This window comes from Coloeus monedula (assembly GCF_965178545.1).
Source record: "Coloeus monedula genome assembly, chromosome: 3".
In the NCBI taxonomy this organism is placed as follows: domain Eukaryota; kingdom Metazoa; phylum Chordata; class Aves; order Passeriformes; family Corvidae; genus Coloeus; species Coloeus monedula.
Window position 1 is genome coordinate 92,973,242 of NC_138783.1, and position 14,962 is coordinate 92,988,203.

Genomic DNA, 14,962 nt, shown 5'->3' on the forward strand with positions numbered 1-14,962 from the left:
TACCCCGAGAAATTTGTGCTGATGGGCTTCTTCACAGTGTCGAAGTGAAAGATTGTCCGTGGAATTTGACCCGAGGGAATGGCCTGAAGCTGCGCCAAGGAAGGTTTAGGTGGGATATCAGGAAAAGGTTCTTCACCCAGAGGGGTGGCTGGGCATTTTAACAGGCTGCCCAGGGAAGTGGTCACAGCACCAAGCCTGACAGAGTTCAAGTAGCGTTTGGACAATGGTCTTGGGCACATGGTGTGACTCTTGGGGATGGTGCTGTGCAGGGCCGGGAGTTGGACTCGATGATCCTTGTGGGTCCCTTCCCGCTCAGCACACCCTGCGATTGTCTCTGCCAGGGCTCCTATAGAGATCTGTTGCCCTGAGAGCCCTCTTTGGCTGCTGCATCCTTGTGGTGAAAATGTTCCCTTAGGACTTTGTAGGGCTGGTGGATGGTGTGTCAGGAGGTTTTCTATGAGTCCTGCATGTCTCAGGCATTTTTGGTATCACACAGATTAGAGAATCATCCACTAGGACACTGCTGAACCATGTCAGCTTTCACTACTGAAACCCAAGTAATGTGAACCATTAAAATGCCAGATTTGTAGTAATTCAGGTGTTGCCCAATACATCTTGGAGTGGGTATGCCTGGGACAAGAAGAAGAATCACATGTGTTTGCTTTGATGGAGAAGGAAGACTTGTGTCAGGATTACAGTGTGGAGAAGGCCACAAAGGTGGCAGCTGGTCACAAGCAAACAGTCTCCATTTGAGGAAAATGGATCCATGTGCCCTCTCTTGAATTATTTGCAGTTGCTGCACTTTGATGTAAAACTGTTTGATTTCAGTGATTTCCTCCAGTTACTAGTTAGGTCAGCTTTTCACCTCACACTGTGTCACCTTTTGGGAGCAAATTCTTCTCTGAATTGGCCATTGAGTCTGTGTGCTGCAGATGGCAGATACTTGTTTTGTGCCTGCTGTAAAGCATAAATTTATTTGGTTTTTTTTACTCAACTGCATTTGAAGGTCTGCTACTTTTTCGTATTTTGGTGACTGACATCTTGGAAACGGCAAAATTCTCGTTCATCTTTTCATTAGATCACATAATGAAGAAACGAATCCATGTGATAGTGCTTTCCTTGGATCCAACAGTCCTATCTAGTGAGGGTTATTATCATGTTCAACTTCCCTAAAGACACCTTCTGGGTGTACAAATACCTTCCATGGCAGGATGCAATCAAGCTTTTGTACCTTCAGTTCTCAGAAACTTGTGGCTTGTTGTGAGTACTACCACTCCACTCATTGCATGTGTTGGTTTAAAATCCTCTTTGAAATCAGTATGGAAATAACAGCATATGTATTCATCAGCTTGTGGGTCTTCCTGTGTACAATAAAAGATGTTTGAGTGACATTTTGGTAATATTTAGAAAATGCTGAGTGACAGAGCCCATGATTTGTCTTATGTGGCACATTTCCCTCTTAGGCCAGGTGTAATAACAACTCACCAGAGATCAGTGGCTTCTATTCAGTGTGAGACATCAGGGCAGCAAACTGCAGTAATTCAGAGAGAACAAGATGAATTTTAAAATCATGGAATCACAGAATGGTTTGGGTTGCAAAGGACCTCCAAAGACCATCTTGCTCTAAGCCCCCTGCTGAAGGCAAGGATACTTTCCACTAGACCAGGTTGTTCAAAGCCCCATCCAACCTGAGCTCAAATGTCTCCAGGGATGAAGCATCCACAGCTTCTCTGGGCAACCTGTTCCTGTGCCTCACCACCCTCATCATAAAATGTATCTTCCTTATTTCTAGTCTGAATCTACCCTCTTTTAGTTTAAATATCTCAGTAGAGAAACTGAGTTTGAAACTTAATGAAATGCAGAACAAAAAAGTGAAATAAAATATGAAAATTAGGAGTTGGTGCTAACCACTGAGATAGAAGTCATGTCTGGGGAAAAAAAAAGATGCACAGGAAGTGTGGGGGTTGGAAGAGAAGAAAACGCTCTTGTTGGGGATGGGTGACAGTTAAGAACAGCCACGGTCACTGGGAGCTGCTCTGAAGCACAGAGAGGACCTGTCATCTGTAGGATCTTGGAGTGGTCCAGGGAACGCTTTACGAACATGCGGAAGCAGGTACAGAAATGCACACAGAGAGTGTTATTTCTCCATTAGCATGTATCTAGTTCTTACATTGTCAAAGCAGAGTACATCATCTCACGTTGCTCTCTAGCATGTATTATGTGCTGCTTTTTCACGTTTTCCTGAAAATTTAGCTCATCTGAGGGAGCTGTTTCTGTGGCTGGAGCTCAGAGGAATGGTTGCTTAAGCTATGCTGTGGGGCTACAGCAGTGCAGGCCCAGTGGCTCTGCTCAGGTGGGCTCCAGTCCTGTTTCTTCAGCAGGAAGCTGGTCTGACATCAGCACTCATGAAGTAGCTGGTCATTCAAAGAAAGCACCCTTATGGACAGACTCCATAGTTTTGCTACTTCACTGGGAGTTATGTAGGCATGTGGGCAAATAGATGGGGCTGACACATCATGTTGTGAACAGCAAGATCTTTGTGAACTGGTGATTGAGGCTTAAAAATTATTTTAGGTGTGAACAATTTTAGGGGAAATTTTGAATGTTATGTAGTTTCAAATAATACGTAAGTTTCTCTTTCAGATTCAAAATCAGCAGAGAGCAAAACTAATGGTTAAGTGGTGTTGATATACCTACTGCTTTGCTTAATAGTACTTTTAACAGTGGTGAGGGTACAGAGAGTCAGTTAAAATGAACTGATTTACCAATTTGCACTCAAGTATCTTAAATCTTGAGAGGAAGTGGAGAGCTCCACAGTCATATTAAGACTTCCTCACTTTGTGGAAGTTCCTATGTTTTTATCTCCTTTTAGATATCTTCTTTCTTTTGTTCTAAAAATACCTGTAGACACGATATGTGCTGGTGCTACCACATAGCGTCTTCCTGCTGCTTTTAAATTACTGTTTCTGAGTCAGTTTGATGCTTTTGCATGTTTCATAAAATCACAGAACAGTTCAGGTTGGAGAGACTTTTAAGACTGTCTAGTTCCAACCTCCCTGCCACAGGTAGGGTGACCTTCCACCAGACCAGATAAACCTGATCAAGTAAAACTGTTTGCTTTCAGTTTGTACATGAAAAAAGTCTTTGATATTGGAAAAGTGTCCTCGTTTCTGGCTTGAGTACTGTAACTGAAGTGAGGTCTCTGAAACTGAGATGTGTGTTGAAGTGGGAGAAGTTCCTTCTGAAATAGCCCAGGAGCTGGTGTCAGTCTTTCTGGGAAGGTTTCAGAGATGGCCCCTAACTCAGCTGTTTTGTTCAGGTAAGTGGAAAAAGTTAGTGACTTTCTACTGCCCTCATTCTGAAGGTTTTCTTCTTCATCCCTGCCACCCCAAACCCATGCGGGCTTCTGTTTCCAATGTTGTGTACAAGTACTGCAGACCTTCCAAGGGGCAGCCCTTGGCAATCCCCACTTTACAGAGGCAGAATATCTGAATTGCTCCCATGGGGTGTGATTCTCCCTCAACTGCCTGCAGCATGGCTGAACTTGGAAAAAGGTATTATTTTGATTTTCAGTGGGTCTAAAAAAGATGAATGGGGAAATGGACTGAACTTGATCAACTGAGAACATCTGTGGCATGCGTGGAAGAGGAGAAGGATGAAAAGCAACGCAGTTGGCTTTATCTTGTGTCCTACCAGCATTCTTCAGTTCTGTTACAGAATTCTTGCCTTTTCATACAGAAGTTGTGTCATCTCTTCTAGGCTTATTAGCATGACATTTCTGTGCCTGATCTATTACTTGATTGCTCACTATGAACTGCATGAGCTGTCAAAAACACAATCTACAATTAAAGTGAGGTCTTTATTTAAATTTCCTCTTCTTATTTTAGCTTGGCTTACACAACTGCTGTAAATCAGGCCTGCCTCTTCCAAACATCTTTCATGCCATTAGTCACTGTCAAGAAAGTTTGACAGGTCTCCAACTGCAGAGTTAGTTTCTGCAAGTTTTATGGAAGTCACTGTCAAGATGAGAGAGACGTGGACAGACTAGCGCCCCTTTTCCCTCAAGAAAGGCTACAGCTCCAGCTAATAAGTTACCTGCTCCATTTGGCCTGGCAGCAGTCCAGTGAGGAGGTGTATGGCTCAGGATTGCCATTGGAGATTTTGTCAGAAGGCTTCAAGGACATGGGAGGACAGGGACTAGAGCTACTACGGAGGAAGAGAATCTGGGGCTTGGCAAATAATTTGAAGGCTACATGAGTCAGTCGATAAAAAACAGCCTTTGTGGGTTTGCTGCTCGTAGAACACTCTTTGTCCTGTGGTTATTTAGATGATGCAAACCTATTGCTGTAAAGCAAAGAATCTTGGTATTTGTTCTCTGCAGCAGGTTTTTACTCCTTGCTGCGGTGATGAGTGAATCCCATTGATTGTATCAAAACAACCGCGATCACATTTGGCTTTGCTTTTTTCAAAAGATAAATTTTAAGGAAATGGCCTCTTCTATGCTGGTTTCTCTCCTTCATGCAGTACTACTCCATTGTGGCTAGCAGAGGTGCCTAGGGTGAACTTAAGGATGTTTCATCTTTCTTGCTCAGGAATCAAAAAAAGAGAAGTCTGTTTTAAGGAAATGAAGAAAGCACAATTTTCTTTTGCTTCTTCACGTTGATTACAATAAAATGTAACTCCTGCAGGATAAATTTTAACACTGAGAAATAAATAAATATTTGCATCACAAAAGGTGACTTTTACAAAGCTATGTTAACTGACTACAGTTAGGCTCCTCTATGTATGTTTAAAGAAATTGTATGAGGATGTGCAGAAGTAAGACTTAGCTCTTAGAGTTATTTTCTGCTTCATTAAGATTTTCTTTAAAATAAGGCATCTTTTAAGATGTCTTATTTTCCTTAGATTTCTGTTGGGAAGACTTGTGGTATCTATGTAGCCAGAGGTGGTGAGCTGAGGTAGATGTACTGGGAGGCAGGTGATGTGCTCAGGGCTTGCTTTGCCATTGCTCTAGATTTTGTCATTTTCCTGGAAGTTTCTGTTGTCAGTGGAGCAATATCAATAATATGGCTGACCAAGCATACCTGTCTGCATTAGGGGGAGTTGACTGGCTCTCTGGACTCCATTGTTTGTGTTAATTAGATTTCTGCTGACTAGAAGGAGACCTTAAGCACCTATCTCACAGTTATCTAAATGTATTGTTGTAATGGAGTCTACCCTAGGGCCTCAAGGAATTTTCTCCACATGTAGGAGTGTAGTTATATTTAAGTATGATCTCAGTTGCTGTAGAGTATTTGTGACATCTGTATGGGACTAGTCTGCTGATGTGCCTGCTTGGTTAAGAGTTTGCTCTCTAGACTTTGGGACAGTGAAGTAGTGAGTGCTGTGATCACTTTGTTGCCTATGAGACTCAGCACATCTTGCACAGACTGAAGCTTGAGCACCTCTACAGTTTCCTACTTATTTCCTTTAACTGTGAAGAGAACTGCTCACCACTGTAGTTCATCACCAGCATGGACAAGGAAATCCATGACATGTTTTCTGATTAGCTAACATGAAATCTACTTTGTTGGCAGTTCTTTTTAAAGAAATATGGGCTTGGATTATCCTGTTACTAAGCTATAATGTTTGAAACAATCATATCAGGAGAACAACTTTTGCTTTTCTCAGGTCACTGTACCAGACAGATGCAGCTTTCTCATACTGAGATGTTATAGATTGGCACTTGTATCCTTCAATTCCATAAAGAAATTAATCAATGGCTGCATAAGAAACAATCTATGTGAAACAGAAAGTAGCTAAAATATGTATACTTTTGATTTCCTTGAAAAGCAGTTTTGTAACATCTTTGGGATACGTTTTGCTTGCTTTTTTTCCCCATCCCCATGTTTATTGTTGTCTCTGACATTACCCTCTAAAGGTTGTCTTTTATCTCCTATCACTGCTATTGCAGCTGCTTTTTAACTCCTGTCACTGCTGTTTCATCAGCATGCGTGTCAGAGAAGCACTTCACCATTTCATGGAAACTTTTTAGCCAAAAAAAAAAAAAAAAAAGGAACATGTTCCCACAAGTAGACAAAATCTCTCATGCTATCTAGATATTAGATAGATCACAATGACTGTTCTTGCAGGTGCTTTTGGTATTTTGCATAATCACATTTGCATTTTGACAGATACGTGCTCATGGTGTGAATCCCCTCTTTATTTTACATCCCTAGACACTTGTGTTGTTTAGGAGTGAGACTTGAGCATGCTTTTTCCCATGACTGATTATTGAGCTTGTGACTTGTTCAGGGGGTTCCTATGCACTCCCATTTTAAAACAGCATTGGCTACTGCAGAAGTTCCTAATCTGAGGTTCCAGACTGGTTTTGGTTCCTTTGTTTTAGTGCCAGATTGCACATTTAAAAATGCTCCAGTGTGACAAATAGTTATGCATGATTCTGCATCTTATAAATAAATACTGTGGTCACTGGTGCCCAGTGGGGCAATGCTAAGCAGAGGCAATGGGCACAACCTAAACCTCTGAAGGGTCCATCTGATCATCAGAGAACACTTTTTCCCTACAAGGGTAACCTAGCACTGGAACAGGCTGCCCAGGGAGTTGTGGAGTCCCTGTCCCTGGAGATATTCAAAAGTCACCTGGACATGGTCCTGGGCAAACAGCTCCCAGTGGCCCTGCCTGATCTGGAGGTTGGACCCAATGGCCTACAGGGATGCCTGCAAGCCTCAGCCATGCTGAGATTGTGTGAAATACTATGTTCACAGACACTAATTCTCACATCTTCTTTGTACAGCAGTCAGAAACAGTTTTGACCCAGAAGAGGTTGTTCCCCTTGATTATCAAGGAAATTAGTTGTGAGAGCAGAACCTGATGGTCCTCAGCATATGGATGGGGAGGGTAGCTCAGTGAATCTGAAGAACTTTACAACTGACTGAGATATATAAAACAGTCTGTAAAAATTTTTTTCTGGAGGAGGAGAAGCCTAAAAAAACATTAACTAAATCTGCCAGTAAAGATTGCATAAGTGAAATGAATGGAGGGATGCTGGCTTATGTTTAAAGAGTGTTCGTGAAAGGATATTTCATTGCAAACTAATGTCTTTAGCTCAAATTGGCACTACCTTGCTTGTTCTACTATGTGGTAATAAAAATAATGATACTTTTAGCAGATTTAAGTAGTCTATAAGAAGAGAAATACCTCATTTCTATTTTGTTCCCTTACGAAAGGGGCGTTCCTCAGCACATCTTTAGCCTGATGAAGTCGAAATTGCAAGACTTGGGCTTAAAAGCTGCTCTCCTGCCCTCTAGTGTTACTGTAAAAGTTTCGAATCAGCTGAGGGTTTGTGTGTGAGCGAATTTCTGCTGTTTTTTAGAAAAGTGAAAAATTACAACTCGACTCTTATTCTAACCAGAAAATGACACTGGGAGTTTAAGAGGTTTTTAAAGCTTTCAATAGTTACTGCAGGATTAAACACTTTTCTCTTCTTCTCTTCTCTTCTCTTCTCTTCTCTTCTCTTCTCTTCTCTTCTCTTCTCTTCTCTTCTCTTCTCTTCTCTTCTCTTCTCTTCTCTTCTCTTCTCTTCTCTTCTCTTCTCTTCTCTTCTCTTCTCTTCTCTTCTCTTCTTCTCTTTCCTTTTTCCTTTTTCCTTTTATTCTCCACCTCCCTTTTCCCCTTCCCTCCCCTCCCCCTCTCCCCCTCCTCTTCTCCTCCTCCCGTCCCGTCCCATCCCGTCCCGTCCCGTCCCCCTTTTCCCCTCCCCCCCCTTTTTCGTCTATGCATGAACTAATAAGGTGAGCCTTGCCATCAAACTTACTGAACCTTGTTAAACAACTGTTAAATTCCATGGAATTTATTGAACTCTGTCAAATTATTACCTTACCTCAATAAAACATATTGCCGCCTCTCTGCTTTGACTGAGGTACATTCCAGTCATCCACAACAGAGGCTGAGCACTGATACGGCCGTGTAGTATAAAGGTAGGTTCGTTTTATCACGGTTTATTTGATCTTTTTTGCCCAACACCCAAGAAAAAGCAGAGATGCTGCCGAACAACAGTAGGGGTCACTGTTAAACTGGATTACAGTGAGTCTTGGGGCAGTCAGTTTATTTGCAAACTGAGCCTGTATTCCTCAAGCCGGTATGTTGACCATTCCTCAAGCCGGTATGTTGACTTGGCCATGTTTAATTTGTCTGGCTATTTCATCTCATCCAGAAAGAAGATAAATAAATGGATACCAAGATTCAGGTAGGGGGGAGAATATCTTCTGATTTGTCATCAGCAATCTTTATAAAGGTGGAACTTGTGTTTTGCACTCTTCAGTGCTCATTTCTCACAGTGTGCAATGATCTTACAAGTAGTTTTAGGGCTTTTTTGTTATGAGAAAACTGAGATAAATGCCCTAGTCTTGATTCATGGAACCAAACACCAACCACTCCACAATATCTGAGGTGACACTGAGTCACATTAGTCACAGGGGTTGAGGATGCCTCTTGCAGAACCGGTGCCCTTAGCTTTTGTTCAGCATGGCTAAGCAGACAGAGGTCCATTCCTTGGATATTTTTTTTTTTTATCAGCAGTTAATGAATTCTTTACACATACTGTAAGTTTAAAAATTGTTTGAAAATAAGTTTGAAAATCCTCTTGGGTTTTGGCTTAATGAGAGACAAGGGATGTATCAGCCTCAAGTCTTTGTCCTGAGTTGTATGGGAAATTAGAAAACTGTCTATAGTCTTTATTATGTTCATCTTGTTCTATGTGTGTGAAGCTGCAGGCACGAGCTTGTAATGTGAGGGCACGACTCTTGGGTTATGCATCTTACCTGAGAAATATCATATTACGTGATCAAGGCTTACTGCAGGGGAAGCTGCAACCCTAGAAAGCATCTCTTCCAGCATGGTTTCTTTTGGCTCATGTATTTGAGGAGTGTGGAGGAAGGAAGGAAGGACCTAGCAGGAGGCACAGCCTTTGCTTCTTTACAGTGCAGCCACTTCTCCTCTGCTCCAGGACCACTGGTGTGGAGGAGGTGGGTTGCTGGTGTCCCAGTGATAAATTCAGGCAAAGGTCAGCTGAGTGAATTTTACACACGAAATTCAATGGTCTGCTTATAAAATGAAGAGTCTGTGTTTGCTGCGTGTGTCAGCCAAGTGGCTTTTAAACAGTGTTTTCCTCCTATCTGTTCTGTTCCTGTTCAGCACCGGAGAGGATGAAGGAATGGCACGTTGTGGAAATGCTGACATGGGAAACTTCAAGTAGTCCCGGCATTTTGCAACCTTGAGTGCTGAACTGCTGGGTTTTTTCTGATTTAGAGATCTTCAAACTGAAAATTAAATAAACAAGGGGGAAAAATGAGCCCTGCCCCAAAGTGTGTAATCTATCGTTGTTGCTAGGATGAAAGTTGAAACTGTGGCAAACTAATTATAGCAAGGGTGCCTCTGTTGATGCCTCTGTTTTTTTTGCTGGTCAAGGTTGTGAGGCCACACAGTTATTATCATCTGTCTGTCAGCTTGGATACACTACTTTTTAAAAGCTATGTCTAATCAATGCAAATATTTTAGGAAATGCTTTAGGCATCAGTGGGCAGAACAGTAATGGTTCAGGCATAAGCAACTGGAAACAAAAGGCAGTCACAGCTTCAACCACTTCCTCAAATGTCTGCAGAGCAAAAACCTGGCTCTGCTGGATGACCCATAGGACCCTTAACTCACCTGTGTTCAGAATTTTATGTGTTAACACTGAATTACTTGTCTGCAGAAAGGAAAGACTGTCACTGTTGGAAGAAATAAAAACAACAAGGAGGAGGGAGAATACACAGAGCTCTCACTATAGGTAGGAAGGAGATAGAAAAAGTGCCCAGGGACCTTCTAACTAGCAAGAGATAAGTGTGATGAGTTTGGTCTGGTCTGTAATGCCTTAGAAATTTAAATTACTGTGCTCACAGAAGCTGAGGATACTTTTTCATGGCTTTTAGCCAACAGAGAAGTAATACTGCTGTAGCTGTGGTGGCTGGCCTGTACCGTAGGAATGTTTTAGGTTGTTTTATTAGTCTGACAATGGGCTGGTGAAGAAAATGTCAGCATATTTCACTAGTGATATTGATAACAAAAGAGCTCGTGCCACAGGCAAAATTTTTCCTGGGCTGAAATAAGTACCATGCTCTTCTACAACATATTCTGTCTAAGCAGGTCTCATGTGTTAACACCCTTTTAAAACTGCTTCATTTAATTTCTGCATAGGGTATTTCTTAATTTATCCTAGCTCCCAATACTTGCAAGGAAATATGCACATGTACACATGTGTGCTCATCCCTCTCTACTAAAAAACATAAATAAAATAAAATCAAGAGAGACCCTGAGCTACATCCCTCAGTATATTAACCAAGAGCACCCCACCTGTCCTTCAAAGGCCAGAGAGATAAATCATGTCCTGATTTTCCAGGTTGCACTTTTCTACAGTTAGATGCAATTCACAGGAAAGTAACAAATTCCATAGAATAATCTGTCCTCCTAACATACCCCCCCCCCCAAAAAAAAAAAAAAATGGTAGGAACTGGAATGTTGCTTGTCAAGTTCAGGCTTAATATCTCATTTGTTCCCATTTGGTTCCTTAGTAGATTCTGTGCTTGCCTCAGGCAATAGCAACATGTTTCTTCATGATGAAATGTGATCAGTTATTTGGATGTTAACTGTTAAGAATGTAAGTGGCATTTCTGTTGGTTTGGCAAGAGTATTAAGAGGGTTTTTTTTTTCTCTAACTGCTGCATTGATTGTTCCAGTCTCTAGACCAATGCACTCTTTTGGAAGCACAGCAAACTAGCCTTGGTGTGTTTTTATGTTAAATGTTACAATTTTTGCTGACTGACTCACCTTTGGCATGTGTGATGCCTCCCTTTGGTTCTGGCAAAGCCAACACCTGTTGACTTCTTGGTTGGACAGCATTCAGCTGACCTCTTGGCATGTACATATCTACCTGGACCTTGATCAAAACCTGCTTGGAGATCTTATAGATCCCAAATGTTATGGCTGGAGGGAGAATGGGTGCACCTGGGAAGTGACTTTCAGAGAGGTATTAGGTTCTGTCTCTCATCATCAACTTTCTCAAGTTTATCAGATTTCATTTTCCAGTTGATGTAGGAGATTGAATTTGGCTTGAAAATGACCAGTAAGTAATTCCCCTGGAGGAGGAAATCTCCCAGCTGCCACAGAGCCAGTTTCTGCATGCAGTTCTGTTTCCACTCCTCCTGCCTGGCAGCAGCTAGTAGGAAGGGACTGTGGCTTAGAAAAGAGGATCTCGCTGATCTTTAGGTGACACTGGGGTTATCACAATCTGGCACAAAGGTCTGGAAGGCAAGACATGTTCAGAGATGCTGTGTTTTCTTGTGTTCATTGTTAAAAGGGAGACCCTGACCCACAGCACTTCTGCAGCATTTTCTACAGGCAGCATAAATTGCTTGGATGCCCAGAATGCAGACACAGCTAACATGCTTGCTTATGTTACTGCTCAACAGTGCAGTAGAAACTTGTGATTACTGCACTTGGGATGTTGACTGTGGATGGCCATTAGGCCTTATGCCTGTTCAGGGTAGTCCAGGCTTACTGCTCAAGGACATACATTTGTTCTAAGCATGGTAACTCCAAGTGTCCAAAATCCATCAGTTTTCACATGTGAGTAGAACCTGATGTACCTGTGAGAATGGTTTCATTGTACGTACAGAGCAAGGTTGCTCTGTACAAGAATCACAGGTAATGGTCACTTCATGTGTGAAGTTGTTCTAGTTTAATGCCCAAAGCAGGAGGGTGAGAGGTGATGAAAAGGAGAAAGGAGTAGAGCTGTCCTGTCTAAACACAAAACCATATGCATGGGGCAGCTTTCTCTATCTTCCTGTCCAGTGTCTCAAATCTAAACAGCCTTTGCTCTCTTCTGAATGAACTCAGTCCAGTGTCTTGAGCTTTCAGTCCTACTGGACTCAAGTAAATTGAATTTTTTGGCCTTGCAGAAACTGAGGATTTTAAAACCACTTTCTAGAACTTCACACATTTGCCACAGTCAGATTAATATGCTCACTTTCTGCAAGCAAGTCACAAGTAGCTGGACTTTAAAGAAGCTATGCATTTCACTTCCATGGGATAAAAATTCCTTATCTGGAGCTTAGAAAGCACATACTTCTGTGATGTAAAGAGAAAACTGTCTTTTCCTGTTCGTATAAAGATCTGTTCAATATTGTTATCAATGATCTGGATGAGGGGACAGAGTCCACCCTCAACAGGAGACACCAAGTTGGGTGGGAGTGTTGATCTGCTGGAGGATAGGAAGTTCCTGCAGAGGGATCTGAACAGGCTGGATGGGCCAAGGCCAATTATATGAGGCTCAACAAGCTAAGTCCTGCGCTTGGATCCCAGAAATCCCCTGCAGCACTACAGGCAAGGGGACAGAGTGGCTGGAAAACTGCCCAGTGGAAAAGGACCTGGGGGTGCTGGTTGGCAGCAGCTGAACATGAGACAGCAGTGCCCAGGTGGCCAAGAAGGCCAATGGCAACCTGGCCTGGATCAGCAACAGTGTGAGCAGCAGGACCAGGGCAGTGATTGTCCCCCTGCATTCAGCACTGGTGAGTACACTTCAAATCCTGTGCTCAGTTCTGGGCCCCTCACTATGAGAAAGTTTCCACTGGTGCTGGAGAGTGTCCAGAGAAGGGCAAGGGAGCTGGTAAAGGGTCAGGAGCACAAATGTTATGAGCAGCAGCTGAGCGTTAGCCTGGAGACAAGGAGGCTGAGGGAGGACCTTACTCTCTTTACAACTACCTGAAAGGAGGTTGTAGCCAGGTGGGGGTTGATTTCTTCTTCTAATAACAAACAGTAGGACAAAACAAAATGGCCTCAAGTTGTGGGGAAGTTTAGACTGAATATTAGAAAACATTTCTTCATAGAAAGCATTGACAAGCATTGGATCAGGCTGCCCAGGGAAGTGCTGGAGTCACCATCCCTGGAGGTATTCAAAAGACATGTAGATGTGGTACCTGGGGATATGGTTTAGTGGTGGAATTGGCAGTGTGGTTGTGACTTGTGATTGCACTTTATGATCTTTGAGATCCTTTCCATCCTAAATTATTCTGTGTGTCTAGATGAGAAATTTGCTCAGCACGTGTTCCAAGACACACGTGGAAAGATCTGCAAAGATCCCAGTTACTTTTGTGAACAATATGACAATACTAGTAATTTTCCAGTCTTTCTAAAGCCGTTAAATACCTTTGCCAACTTGTGAACTGGTTATTGTTATCTTCCGTAAAAATAAGTTTATATCTTCAGTTGCATAGTTGGGTCAAATTGTATTTCAGGTTAATCAGAGTGCTTATTGGGGGGCAGCTTTGAAAGTACTAAGAAATTCAAGTAAATTAAAACAATCCAGAAATTCTACTGAACTTATCAAAAGAGCTTTTAGTTTTATATGCATATGTGTATATATATATATATACACACACACACACACACGCACATATATACACACACACACATATACGTATATATATTTATACTGGAGCATTCATGGTTTAAGAGGAAAACTTTAATCATAAAAGTTTAGCCCAAAATATACTTGGGAGCAGTGATTTGGATGAAGCATTCTCCAGGCCACTAAGGTTGAAGAATAAAGTCTGCAGCTGAAAAGGTGGTGAATGATGTACTCAGAGGTATGGGCTCCACGCAAGCATTTGTTTAGATAAATTAGTGTGCAATACTTGCTTCCTCTAATTGTTAATCACTCCTGTGGCAATATGTTTTGCTCAAGTTTATCTTGTGCAGCTGCTGCAAGCCTATGCCAGATGGCAACCTAGCTGTTCAAGCATGAGAAATAGAGCTGAAAGGACTAGGAAGGTCTCAGATCCCCGTGTAAGGCTCTGATCCTATAGACAGGCAGAGTTCTATATATGAAAGTCTTGTAAAGTCAAGCCCTTTGCATGTTTCAGCCTAATACAATTAGCCTCCCCTTTGATTTTAGTGGCCTGAGCTGTTTGCCATTACAAGTGTGGTCAGATGAACACCACTTTTAAATTGGAGGCAAATATCTTTATTCAAATTTGATTATCTAATTCAGATAGAGAACCATACTGAGACAACAAAAGAAGGCTTGGGTTTTTTATTTGCTTTCTGTCTGAAAATGCCAAGTGCCTTTGTAAACAGGGTATTTTATTTTGGCACATAATTTAAACTCCCAAGTTGGTGACATTTTTTTCCCCCCACTTCCTGGTTGGTTTGGTATGTAAGCCATGTATTTTGTATTGAGAGTATTCATTGCACAGAACATGGAGACCAAGTATGTCGAACTCTAATGTCTATCTTTGGTATTGGAGGTAACATAGCATTCAAACTATTCTTCTTTTTATAGGAACTATGAATTAAAAATGAGATTTTAAAAAACTCTATATATTTATAAACTCCATAGCAGAAAGTATTTATCAGTCTGAGAAATCATAAAAATAAAATTGTGTTTACACTGTAGTGATTAGTTGCATCAGGATAATATATTATATGATGGAAAAAATGTGCCACTATATCTCTGCCAACCTTGGTCTTTTTCTCAGAAAGGTCAGAGGATGAAAGTATGCCCTGTCAGGCAGCCAGAACCATTTTACAACTGTTATTAGTTGCACTCAGCCTAGAGGAAATGGGCTCTTGCCTTCAGCTTACAAAATAAAAGCCTGAAACTCCTGCAAAACATTCAGATTGGATCTCTAACATACTTGAAATCAATCTTGATTCAAGTCCAGACTAGCTCTATGCACTTGCACCCGTTGGCTGGAATTTTGTTTCTCTGATTTTTCCAGCAAAGGTGAATATTTTTTTCCCCCCATATCTGAGGATTTGCAAACTTTTGCGAGTTTTTGTGACTAGCATTATAATGTGATCTGTGTTTTATACCTTCTTTAGCTGATGTCATCAAAGTTTGCAAATTTCGCTTTGATTTTTCACA